At 34.9% G+C, this 13598-nt stretch overlaps 1 protein-coding gene across 8 annotated transcripts in view; it reads left to right on the forward strand.

Annotated features, from left to right (window-relative positions):
* HYCC2 (hyccin PI4KA lipid kinase complex subunit 2) overlaps positions 1–13598 on the forward strand; it is a 73553-nt gene that overhangs the window by 8639 nt on the left and 51316 nt on the right. For all 8 annotated transcript variants that reach the window (XM_033112846.1, XM_033112844.1, XM_033112850.1 and 5 more), the window contains one exon: positions 9162–9261. The gene's annotated coding sequence lies outside the window, so the exon portion shown is untranslated. The remainder of the gene's footprint in view (positions 1–9161; positions 9262–13598) is intronic.

The raw sequence follows: 13598 nt of genomic DNA on the forward strand, positions 1-13598 counted from the left end.
CTTGCTCCCTGTCTTCTGTGTTGTCTGCTGCTGACTGCCCTGCTGTTGCTAAGCCCTTTCTTCAATAAACATGAATTAAGTGCTAAGCCCTGTTAAGAACTAGAAATACAAACACAACTGAGAAATACTCCCTGCCCTAGAGAAGTTGTGGTTTAATAATAGGACTGATAAACTGAGGAAAGAAGGTTTCTGAGGAAAGAAGGTATTGAGTACTGTTAGACTACGTAGTTACCACTATGATTCTGCCTACCCCATCAATTTATAAGGGGCTTAAGATGGAGAGGAAGAGGTGACCCCTTTACAAGAGCAATATTAGTGGGGAAAAATCAACTTCCTAAGAGGAAGGTGTAAGGTCTGTTTCTCTTCCCTAAAGCCTAGAGAAAGAGGTCCTAAAGAAAAAATTCACTCTCAATGTTTTATGTGAATTTAAGGAGAGAGACTTGTTGGAAACATTTGTATCCAGGATGGGGCAGAAGCTATTTAACCAGAGAAATGTGGCATGAAGTAGTGATGTTCATGAATGATATTTTGATATCTGCAGCAACTGTGATTTGATGCGAAAATGCCTGTAATATCTGTTGGCGACCAAGTCATAGAAAATACTGTGGTTTTTTTGTTTTGTCTACATTCATAATTGAGTGAAATGATAAATTTTTGTTAGGGATTAGTAAAAAAAATGATATAATATTCTTCCCATCAATGCATATGATTTTTATTCACAGATCCCTGAGGATCTATGGATTCTAGGTTGAGAACTAGTGAGTGAGGGTGAAAAAAAGGGCTTTGAATGGATACAGGGTTATATGCTAAGAAAAAGCGTACTAGAGGAGGTTTGATCTGAGTCTTGAAAGAAGAGTAGGGCAGTTAGGCTAGAGGGTAGTTGAAAGGCATTCCAGAGGGGAGAGCAGTTTAAAAAAAGGCAGGGAGGTGTGAGACATCTGGCGTATCATGGAACTGTAGATTAACATTGGTGAGGGGAAGTCTGTATTGAGCCAAGGAATAATCCTGCTGACAGGGTTCTTCTGTTCATGAGCATATTGAACTAGCCCTGATTGCAGAGCCTGTCTAGCCAACCATAGAGCTGTGCACTGATCACCTCTTTTCAGGAGCCGTGAGCAGCCAGATACAACTTCTTGGATGTCTGCCTATTGGGAGGATTTCCCTTTTCTCCTGTCCTTCAGGGCCACCGCTGTGTAGGGGTAATGCCAGCATGTCATATGGAACCATGTGTAAACCAGGCCAGAGTTTTTATTTCTTTTTTCTTTGATCATAGGGAACTTTACAAGGTCATAGATTAATAGAGAGTTGATACTTAGTAAACACATGTGTGATGCGCCCTGTCTGAGTATAATTTCAAATTTCTAGTAGTTGATGTTTTTCTAGTTTATTTATTAATTATTGTTTTTTTATTAAAGATCTCTAGCTTACTTATGTTGTGGTTGGAGAACATACTCTGAATGGCATTATGTGTGATGGGTGTCGGAACCATTTGTTTTTAAGGCTTATTTGTGCTTTTAGGGCCTGCTCTAACCTCGTTCTGTATATTTAACCATCGTAGTCGGGATTAGCTGCTTATGTAGCGGTAATAATCAACCTTCAAATAATGGCTTAAAATTTAAAAAAAGATTTGTTTATTCTTATGTAAAATCTGCTGCAAGTTAGAGTGACTCCAGGGCATCTGTTTTCCATATGATGGGTCAGCATTGCATCTCTATATTTATCTCTGCTTCTTTTATCATAGTGGCAAGGGAAGTACAGGCTGGAGAGTGCATACTGGTAATTAAATGCTTCTACAGAAATCATTTCTGTTCATTGCTCAAAGCAAGTCATGAGATCACATCTGACTTAAGGAAGGTAGGGAAGTATAGTTCTCCCATGTGCCCCGGAGGAGAAGAAAAGCTTATATCATACATACAATATCACTTCCACTTAATGATGGAAAGCTGCTAGCACATTCAGCTTTATAAGAGCTTGGTGGGTCAGAACGCCCAGTTCTTAAGGGTAGATCAGGTCACATGGTCACGTTTGGTGTTCCTCTACCAGGGCTCAAAGCCAAGCAAGGGCCTCTTTCTCAAAAGTAGAATAATCATCGCAGTAGAGGGTGTAGCTTTATTCTAAATCGCTTGCCCTTTCCCTGGCTCTCAAACAGAGGCAATTTTGTTCCCTGGGGAACAAAATTATTTCCTGTTTTCTGGAAGACTTTGTACGAACCTGGTGTTTCCTCCTTAATTGTTTGGAAGAATTGACTGATGAAACCGTTTGCACTTGAGATTTTTTTTTGGAAAGATTTTTAATAACAGATTTCTTTTTTTTCTTTTTTTTTTTTTTTTAGGCTTTTTTTTTTTTTTTTTTTTTTTTTTTTTAAGGGGAACAGGACTTTATTGGGGAACAGTGTGTACTTCCAGGACTTTTTTTCCAAGTCAAGTTGTTGTCCTTTCAATCTTAGTTGTGGAGGGTGCCGTTCAGCTTCAAGTTGTCCTTTCAGTCTTAGTTGTGGAGGGCGCAGCTCAGCTCCAGGTCCAGTTGCCGTTTTCTAGTTGTAGGGGGCGCAGCCCACCATCCCTTGCGGGAGTCGAACCGGCAACCTTGTGGTTGAGAGGATGCGCTCCAACTAACTGAGCCATCCATGAGCTCAGCGGCAGCTCAGCTCAAGGTGCCGTGTTCTATCTTAGTTGCAGGGGGCGCTGCCCACCATCCCTTGCAGGACTCGAGGAATTGAACTGGCAACCTTGTGGTTGAGAGCCCACTGGCCCATGTGGGAATCGAACCAGCAGTTTTTGGAGTTAGGAGCATGGAGCTCTAACCGCCTGAGCCACCGGGCCGGCCCCAGATTTCATTTTTTTAATAGCTATGGGGCTATTTGGATATTCTATATCTTTCAGTGTTGGTAATTTGTATTTTTTAAGTTGTGTTCATTTCATGCTAAGTGTCACATTTATTAGCATAAAGTTTATTATATTATTCTGTTTCTGATACCTAAAAATTCCGTTTTCTCCTTTTCCTTAATCAGTATTATTAGGGGTTTATCAGTTTTATTAATCTTTTCAAGAACCAACTTTTGGCATTGTTGATTTTTTTTTCCCTCTGTTGTGTGCTTGTTTCATTCATTTGCTATTTTCTCTAGCTTTTTTTTTTGTTTTTAAAAAAATATTTATTTTTTCAGTTACAGTTGACATTCAATATTATATTAATTTCAGATATACAGCATAGTGGTTAGACATTTATATAATTTATTCAGTAACCCCCTGCCCCACTTGTCTAGTACCCACCTGTTACTATATACCATGGGTGCCAAAAAAATGTATACACATTTTAAGCGATGTTATGTATGTATTACTTTTTGAAGTTGAATTGAATTACAGTAGCAACGTATAGTATGCCATTTGCTCAAAAGATGGCATTAATCAAATGAATGCTAGAGGCACCATGCAACAGGCAGGACAGTCAAAATGCCAGAAGCATGGTTGTCGTTTAAGGAGCGCAAGACCATTTTGAAGTGGTATTTGAAATTCGAGAATGTTGTGGAAGTACAATGACAGTGGAGGCATAAGCATGTAACAGAACATCACGCCTAACAATAACACGCATCCGTGGTACGTTTGAGACGCATGCTACCATGTGTAATGTGCACAAGGGAAGATCCAGGAGGCCTCGCACGGCAACAGGTCCTGCTGCTTCTGCTGTGGTGTCGGAACAGTTAACATGCTCGCCACAGAAGTCTGCCCGACAGTATTCGCTGTCATCAGACGTGTCTGGCCGCTGATGTAACCACTTTGAGCACCTCTTGTAATTGCAGAAGCCAAACGTGATTTGTATTCGTCTCTTGTTATTGGTATATATCGAGTATTACAATTTTAATACAGTTTTTTTCTTTCTTAAAATGTGTATACATTTTTTTTTCACCCTCTGGATACCATGTTTCCCTGAAAATAAGACCTAGCTGGACCATCAGCTCTAATGCGTCTTTTGGAGCAAAACTTAATATAAGACCCGGTCTTATTTTAATATAAGGTCTTATATTAAAATATATGGTCTTATATTAAAATAAGACCCGGTCTTGTATTATATTATGTAAGACCTGATCTTATATTATATTAAAACAAGACCGGGTCTTATGTTAATTTTTGCTCCAAAAGACCCAGTAGAGCTGATGGTCCGGCTAGGACTTATTTTCAGGGAAACACGGTAGTTGTTGCAACATTACTGACCATATTCTCTAGAAGCTTGAACCATTGATTTTTTTCAGCTTCTCTGCTAATACAGGAAGTCTTAGCTGAAACTCATGCATATAGGATCTCTGTCTTTGCTTTATACATGCAGAGTGGGGACGTCCTGCATATGCAATTAAATGCTGTAGCTGCTTCTCACAAGTTTTAGTGTTAATATCTTTCTTGGCATTGAGTTCAATATACAGAGGGTGCCAAAAAAATGTATACACATTTAAGAAAGGAAAAAATTATTAAGGTTGTAATACTCCATATATACTGATAACAAAACATGAATAAAGTCACATTTAACTTCTCCAATTACAAGAGGTGCTCAAAGTGGTTACCATCAGCGTCCAGACACTTCTGATGACGGCAAACTACTGCTTGAGCAACATTAACCAAAGTGTCCACTTGTATACAGTTTTTTGGCACTCCCAGTATTTACTAATTTCAGTTTTGATTTCTTATTTGATGCATAGATCATTTAGAAGTATAATTTCAAATTTCTAGTAGTTGATGTTTTTCTAGTTTTTTATTTATTAATTATTGTTTTTTTAGTAAAGATCTCTAGCTTACTTATGTTGTGGTTGGAGAACATACTCTCAATGGCATTATGATTTTTGAACTGTGTTGAGGCTTTTGTGTCCCAGTATGTGGTCAGTTTTGATAAATGTTTCATGCACACTTGAAAAGAATGTGAATTTTTTGTTGTTGTTGCTGGGTACGATGTTCTGTGTAGGTCCATTACGTCAGGTTTTAATTGCATTGTTCAGATCTTACTGGTTATTGGTTGCTTTTTCTATTAACTTCAGAGAGAGGTGCACTAAGATCTCTGACTATGATTAAGGATTTGTCTATTCCTTCTTTTAATTCTGAAAATTTTTGCTTTCATGTTTTGAGATTATTTTGGGGTATATACAAGTTTATGATTATAGTATCTCCCTATTTGATCCATTTATCACTATGTGATATTCCTTTTATCTATAGTAATTATTTTTGCCTTAAATTCTACTTTCTCTGATATTAGTAGACTATATTAATTTTCTTTTATGTGTATACTAGTGTTGCGTGGTGTATTTTTTCCATCCTCTACTTACAGTCTTTCTGTGTAGTTATGTTTAAAGTGTGTCTCTTAAAGAAGTGTGCTTGTTTGTTTAATCCAATCTGACAAGCTCAGTGTTTTATTTGGAATTTTTTGTCCTTGTATTATAATACTGTTACTGATATAGTTGTGTTTATATATGGAAGCTTACTATTATTTGCTATTTAGCCCATGTTGTTGTTTTTTTTCTTTCTTTCTTGTCTGCTTTTACATTAGTTAAATATTTTTCTCTAATCATTTTATTGGTGTATGTTACCAGTATTACACTGTTTTTATTACCATAGCTTTGCAGCAAGTTTTGAAATCAGGAAGTGTGAGTCCTTGGTTTTGTTCTTCATTTTCAAGATTGTTTTGGCTGTTCAGGGTCCCTTAAGCTTCCGTATGAATTTTAGGGTGGATTTTTCTATCTCTATAAAAAGTCATTGGAGTTTTGATAGGGAGTGCATTGAATCTGTTTTATAGATTGCTTTGGGTGGTACTGACATCTTAACAATATTAAATCTTCCAGTCCATGAACATTGGATGAGTTTTCATTTATTTATAGTTTCTTTCGTCAGTGTTTTATGGTTTTCATTGTACTAGTCTTTTGCCTCCTTGGTTAATTTCTAAGTATTTTAAATTGATTTTGTAATTTCCTTTTCATATTGTTCATTTTTAGTATATAGAAATGCAACTGATTTTTGTGTATTGACTTTGATCCTGCTACTTTTGAATTCATTTTTTAGTTCTAACAGGTTTTGTGTGTGTGTGTGTGTGTAATCTGTAATGTAAGGTTTTCTACTTATAAGATCATATAATGTACAAACAGATGATTTTGTTTTTCTTTTCAATTGGGATGCCTTTTATTTCTTTTTCTTGCTCATTTACTCTGGCTTCAACTTCCAGTACTATGTTGAATAGAAGTGGTGAAAGCGGGCATGCTTGCCTTGTTCCTGATCTTAGAGAAAAGTCTTTCAGTCTTTCACCATTGTGTATGATGTTCCCTGGGTTTCTTATATATGGCTTTTATCATGTTGAGATAGTTTCCTTCTAGTACAAGTTGTTGGGGTTTTTTGTCTGTTTGTTTGTTTTTTTACTGTTTTTATCATAAAAAGGTGTTGGATTTTGTCAAATACTTTTTCCTGCATCACTTGAGATGTTCATGTGTGTTCTCTTTATTCTAGTAATGTGCTACATTACATTTTTTTGTTGTTGAACCATCCTTGCATTCTGGGGGGAAATCCCCACTTTTAATATGCTGCTGAATTCTTTTTGCTAGTATTTTATTGAGGATTTTTGCTTCAGTGTTCATAAGGGATATTGGTGTGTAGTTTCCTTTCATTTTTTCCTTTTTTGTTAGTGTCTTTGTCTTACTTTGGTATCAGGGTAATGCTGGTCTTATAGAATGAGTTAGGAAGTGTTTGTTCATCTTCAGTTTTTGGGAAAAGTTTGAAAATGATTGGTATTAGTTCTTCTTTAAATGTTTGGTGGTATTCACCAGTGAAGCCATCAGGTCCAGGGCTTTTTTTGTCTAAAGATTTTTGATTACTGATTCAATCACATTATTAGTTATAGGTCTATTCAGATTTTTTTATTTCTTCCTGATTTAGTCTTTGTAAGTTTTGTGTTACCAAATTTGTTGGCATACACTTGTTCACAATACACTCTTTATAGCCCTTTGTATTTCTGTAGAATCAGTAGTAATGTCCCCATTTCATTTCTGATTTTAGTAATTTCTGTTTTCTCTCTTTTTTTTAGTCCATCTAACATTTTATCAACTTTGTTGACCTTTTCAAAGAATCAGTTCTTGGTTTTGTTTATTTTCTCTATTGTTTTCTAATCTCTATTTCATTCATCTCTGCTCTAATCTTTATTTCCATCCTTCTGCTAGCTTTGGGTTCAGTTTATTCTTCTTGTTCTAGCTCCTTAAGTTGTGAAGTTAGGTTGTTGATTTGAGAGCTTTCTTGTTTTTTAATGTAAGCATTTATAGTTAAGCATTTTTCCCTGTCACCACTTTCACTGTATCCCATACGTTTTGGTATATTGTGTTTTTATTTTCATTTGGCTCTAAGTATTTTCTAATTTCCCCTATTATTTCTTCTTTGACCCATTGGCTGTTTACAAGTATGTTGTTTAATTTCCACAGTTTTGTGAATTTTCCAGTTTTTTTTTTTTTTTTTTTTTTTTTTTATCTGTTGATTTCTAACTTCATCCCATTGTGGTAACAGAAGATACTATGTATAATATCTATCTTCTTAAATCTATGAGAATTTGTAGCCTAACATGTGGTCTATCCTGGAAAATGGCCCATGTGCACTTCACAGGAATGTATATGCTGTTTTTGTCTTGTTTCCTTATAATTATTGGTCATGTTTTTGTCACTTTGCATATTTAGTAATTTTTGATTATGTGCCAGACTTTGTGTATGACAGACCATAGAGGCTCCAGACCGTGTTACTTTCCTGACAGGGTTCCCATTTCTTTCTTTCTGTTCCTCAAATAGGTGAGGGACTAATTACTTCCAATTAATCGGGGATTGAGCTGTTAAAAGCTGTGTTAAAGTTTAATAAAACTCAGTTTTCTTATCATTTGTCCTGTTGGGTTGTTTTATTTTGTTTTGCTTTCTTAAATTGAAAGCCTAGTGAGTATCTGTATCCTTAACCCTGAAAGATTGTTAGAGACCCATCTCTATAGAGCTGCCCAATGTAGCTCTCAAGTTGGCTTGCCTGCACTGCTTCAAAATCTGTCAGTTGCCTAGGGTTCAAAATTCCCAAGGTACAAAAAGATGGCCATTGCCCCTGCCTAAAGTGTTACTAGTTTCTTGTATATGTTTCCAGAGATACTATGTTAGTTCTTTTCAAGTTTTTAAGTCCCCCCCAACTCCCGCATTGCAGAACTTCTCATGAAATAAAAGTCTCATGTAATAGCCCCAATATATAAGAGAGAAAGTCAGCTGCTATGGTTGGAGTAAGAGGTCCTGACATATCTTCAGTTTGGGAAATATTGGAAACTTTATAATGATAATACAATAATTCCAAGAACATTTTATTGTAGTATTCTTTGTATTTAAAAAATAACATTAATGAACATTTTAAAATGGTAATTTTCTTATGGTGTTTTAGATTTAAAGTTGTCATACAGTTTTAAATCAGAGCGAGCATAATGTGGTCAGCAACTACGTGAAAATAGTTACTAATTTGTGAGAAAAGTATACTTTTAGCAATTTGAAAATGATTCTCTCTGATCAAAAACTTTTAATATATTTCTGTGCCATAAATTCAAGTAATAGCATTTTCTGTGTTCTTTTTAAAAATGAAAAAATTTCAGTTCTGTGACACTCATCCAAAATGATTTTATAGTCATTGATACTTATTATTTAAGTTTGGTTTTATACTGCATATTACAGTTTTAATGAGTGTGTGTGTGTGTGTGTGTGTGTGTGTGTGTGAGAGAGAGAGAGAGAGAGAGAGAGAGAGAGAGAGAGAGAGAGAGAGAGAGAGAGATAATCACTGTACAGTGTTTCAAAAGTTGGATTCATAGAATTTTTGGCTGGAAAGCTTAATTTTATAGATTATCTAAGTGAGACTCCAGAAAATTTAAGTAACCTGCTCATCGTCTTACAGATAATTAATGGCTAATTTGAAACTGAAAATCAGACTTCTGTTCTCCAAGTCTAATGTTTTTTAAGTTTGGTGTGATAATGATGCACAAGTATATGCTGGTTATAAAATTTTTGGATCATTAGTTATTTTTTTAAGTTAGATAAACTATTTTATAAATGTCTTGTCAAAGTTGCTCTTTCTCCTTTGTATGATGTTTTTGCAAATATTATTTCTCAATATTTCAAAGTTTTTTATTTTCATTTTTTATAGAGTTGGAAAATATTTAAGTCTCAACAAATGAATTCTGCACTTGAACTCTGCCGCATTCCTGTGCCACCTCCTCCTTTAGAAAACTGATCTTAGAATAGAGGTAAAAATTATGAATTTAACTTTTTAAAGGATACAGAATGATGTTCCCATGCAGTTAGACGATCTTTGGTGGGTAGCTTAAAATTAAACACTTTTACCTATGAGACTTGAAATAAGCACATCTTAATTAATGCCTTTAAATTTTACTTTTAAAAGTGTTTCCTTTTCAATAGTTGTGTATTTGAACCTTTTTGTTGCCTAAACTTTAGTTTTGATTTATCAGATTTACTCAGCATAACGGTATTACTTAGCTACATTTAGGTCAGTGCAAGAGAATTGCTGCAATGATGTGTATGTCCTGGATCTGTGCTGTCTGGCAGGGGAGGTGCGAGCCACATTAAGTACTGAGCACTGGAAATGTAGCTCGTGCAACTAAGGAATTGAATCTTTAAATTTTACTTTATTTTAACTTAAATTTAAGTAGCCACTTGTAGCTAATGGCTACGATATTGGACAGTGTAGCCCTAGATTTTTCCTTAGGGAACTTGGTATGTACAACAACAGAACATTTTAAGTATTTAAGTTTCAGACTTATACCTTAAAATAGCTAAGTAATTGTTGACCTAGTTTGAAAATTTGCAGTGTACAATCATTTTTGCTATGTTGTCCTGATAACTTACATAGCTTTGTTTTCAATAATGTTGGCCCACCAGAAACCCTTAAGAACAGATACCATAATTAGTTTTGCTCACTGATGTGTTAACTTATTTAATTGAAAAAAAAACAAAAAAACCTTTGACATAGGTATTTATACTAGCCCCATTTTATAAATGAATAATTTGAGACCACAGGTTAGCTAAGTAACTTTCCCAAGGACACGTAGCTTGTAGGGTCATAGAGCTGGAATTTGAACTCAGGCAGGCTAGAGCCAGAGCCCATACTCTTAAACAATTTAGCTGTACTGTCTCTTATATTCTAATTCTCTGTAAATTGATAATTCCTGAAAAAGATATATGCTAATTGTCAGCTAAGACACAATGTCTGCCCATGTAGGTAATGGGGACTTACTATACTTGCAGGAAGGCAGCTACCAGCACGTTCTGTTTGCTTCCCAGCAAGTAGTTATTGATCTCCTTTAGATCATGTTCCAGCAGTTTATTATTTTGTTCATTATGTTGTATTAGGTCTTGCTAATAAACGTTGCCATTACCATGGTCACCAAAAAGATAATTTTCTGTGATACCCTCTTCACTTTGTTAAGTACTCTGGAAGTGAGGCAGTACAGGCCTGAATTGAGCTGCATGCTGGAATATCAGTTTGATGTTTGCTCTTAAATATAGTTTTTATATACCAGCTGATGGAATGGGTGTACTATCCAGTAGAAGAAATCATCTTCAGAATTCTATATTGTCTGTTAAATAAAAAGAAAACTTGCAGTATGTTTGTATCTATATTCGTAGCTACCTCTAGGTACTAAAAGATACTGAGTCCTGTTAGGAAATACATATTTACAAATTTTCTCTGTAACCAGTACTACTCTATTTATCAAATAAAGGGACGAAAATATATTTATAGGACTTAGATTTAGAAAGTAACTTATCATTCTAGAAAACTGAAGCCCAAAGAGGTTAAGTGATTTGTCCATGATTATATAAGCAGTGTGGTTCACTGATTCAAGAAATATTAAGTACCTGCCATATATCCATATACCATAGTATGCTTGTTAGCTTTGAGTGCATAGTGAGCACTCAAATGTGAGCAAAACAGAAATGGACCCTGTTCTCATGGAACTTACAATCTGATGGGAAAGATAGACAATAAGTAATAAGGTGTAATAGATTTTGTAAAGTACAAAATCTAACGCTCTAGGAAGGAAACGAACCATATTTGTTAGAATGGAAAATACTGGAGAAGGGAGAAAGCACTGCTAAAGTGGTCAAGAAAGGCCTGCTGAGACTAACAGAATTGGAAGGAGCCTATTTATATAGCAGGAATAGGACAGCATTTGAGGCTAGAGCATCCTACACAGAATCCCTGAGGTGAAGGTATGTATGAAGCTATAGAAAAACTGAAAAGAGAGTAGAGCCAGGACATAGAAGGCTGTGGTGGTAGTGGTAGAGGTGGGGGCAGTATGAAATATAAGAAAGGGACCAGGTTACATTTTTCAACCATAGGTTTTAGATTAGGCATTATATTCAAATCTGAGTTCTGCCACTTAAACTGTTACCTTGTGTTGGACACTCAATGTCTTTAAACTTTAATTTTCTTACCTGTTAGATGGAAATAACAGAAGCTATTTTATAGTTCATAGTATCATGAAGATAAATTATGCTAGCGTAAGTGACCTGAAACTTAGACAGTCTGGTTCCAGAGTCCATGCTCAAAGTGTGTTCTGGGAATGCTTTCAGTGGGTCTGTGGGATCAAAATTATTTTTCCTATTAATACCAGGACAGTATTTGCCTTCTTCACTGTCATTCTCTGATGAATTTACAAAGTGAAGTTTTTCAACAACGGATTGAATGCAAAAGCAATTATGAGATTTGCAAAAAATGTAAAACAGTGTTACTTTTCTCACTAAATTTATTTTGGAAAAGTAAAGTTTCAATTTAAAAATGTTATTTATGTTAACATGTGATGGGCTTATTTCTTTTTGAATGAATTAATAAACTTTTTAAAATGTAACAATGAAAGGGAGTTCTGAGACAAAAAGTTGAGAACTGCAGCCCAAAGCTACTAGATTCTATTGCCTCTCATTAAATCAGATAAAATATAGAAAGCAGATGATACAGTGTTTATACTTGATAGGCTCACTGATAACTTACTTTGTCTTCACTTTTAAGACATGTTTTTTCACATTATAACATTTTTTAAATTAAGATGTGTCTTGTCCAAATAAACGTTTCAGTAACCAGGCAAGTGAGCTGTAAAATAGCAGTAGTCATACCGTATTTGGTATTTCAAGAATTTAGCTTTGTGTATTCAGTTATTGCAATTGATATTAGTAGCCCTACATAGGGTTGCATTTTTAATTGAATTTGTGTCGCTAACTGTTGCTTCAGATGTCTACAGAATATTACAGTACAATGCAGCTTTGCAATGTACAGTTGTCTCAGCACCTTACCTGACACATGCCAATTAATTCAAAGACAGTAAAATTGCCCAGTCTCTGTCTCTAATTTCAAACTGGGGCAAGGTTTATATGAATGATTCATGCATCTGGGAGAATATCTACCTGTTAAAGTTTCTGGGTGATTTTTAAAGAAGCTATTAACTTCTGTCTATATTTCATTTAGAAAAATAAAATTATTAAGCTTAATCAAGGTGAAAATCCAAGCAGAAATCTCGTTTTGTTACAGCCAAAAATCAATTGTCATTGTTAAAGGTGCTAAACAAATTGAGTTCATGAGTACAAGTAATTAAATCAATAGATGTTTGAGTGCTTGCTGTGTGCCCAGCACTGGGGATACAGCTCCTGTCCCTGTGAAGTACAGATTCTAGTCGGAAAGACAGACAATAGTAAGTAAACAAATAAGCAGGATAATTACAGATGTAGATAAATGCTATGAAGGAAATGGGCAGAGTGACAAGGGTTTGGGGAAGAGGAACTAGGGGGAGACAATTTAAGTAAACAAGGTGGGCTTCTCTGAGGAGGTGATATTTGAACTGAGTTTAATCCAGCCATATATAGAGAGCTGGAAAAGTGTGCCAGGTGGCTAGTATAAAGACCGAAGGTGGCCAGAAACATAAAGGATAATTTTTAAAAAGTCATATGTGATTGTATGGATAAGCTTATGCTCGGGTCCTTAAGTTAAACAGTTTTTTTCATTTTAATAAAGAATCATTTTTTACTTAAATTTGTTAGTTATGGTCTTAAAATTAGTAGTGTCAAGGAGTTGAAGAAATACGGTGTTTTGATTATAATTATTAATACTATATATTTCTTTATTTAAAGGTATTTAACTTAGTCATTTTTAAATGGTATTGGTAGAAACTAAAGTGATTTGGTGTGTCAAATTTGTGGTTATAAGAGAGATCAGATAGGAATTTAAAATAAGAAATTTCACCTGGATGTGATTGTTTTAACTGAAAGGTGGTCATCAGGATTGGGGAACTTTTCCAAAATATTTATTCCAGGACCTATATCAGATAGGGATTCTGATGCAATATGTATCAGATTAAAGAGGTTTGTGTTTCTTGAATTGGATTCTTTTTGATTATGAAAGCAGTTGATGTTCTTTGTAGAGAATTTGAAAAAAATGGCTGATTAATTGTAAGTGAATTCTACTACTACAAAGTAGTAGTATACTTAAAAAAAAAAAACTAATGCCTTGAAGTTAGCAAAACGATAACTTACTAGTTTATAAATTATTCCTAAAACATAGAAATCTGGATTTAAA

This window comes from Rhinolophus ferrumequinum, chromosome 8, assembly GCF_004115265.2.
Source record: "Rhinolophus ferrumequinum isolate MPI-CBG mRhiFer1 chromosome 8, mRhiFer1_v1.p, whole genome shotgun sequence".
NCBI classification, from domain to species: Eukaryota; Metazoa; Chordata; class Mammalia; order Chiroptera; family Rhinolophidae; genus Rhinolophus; species Rhinolophus ferrumequinum.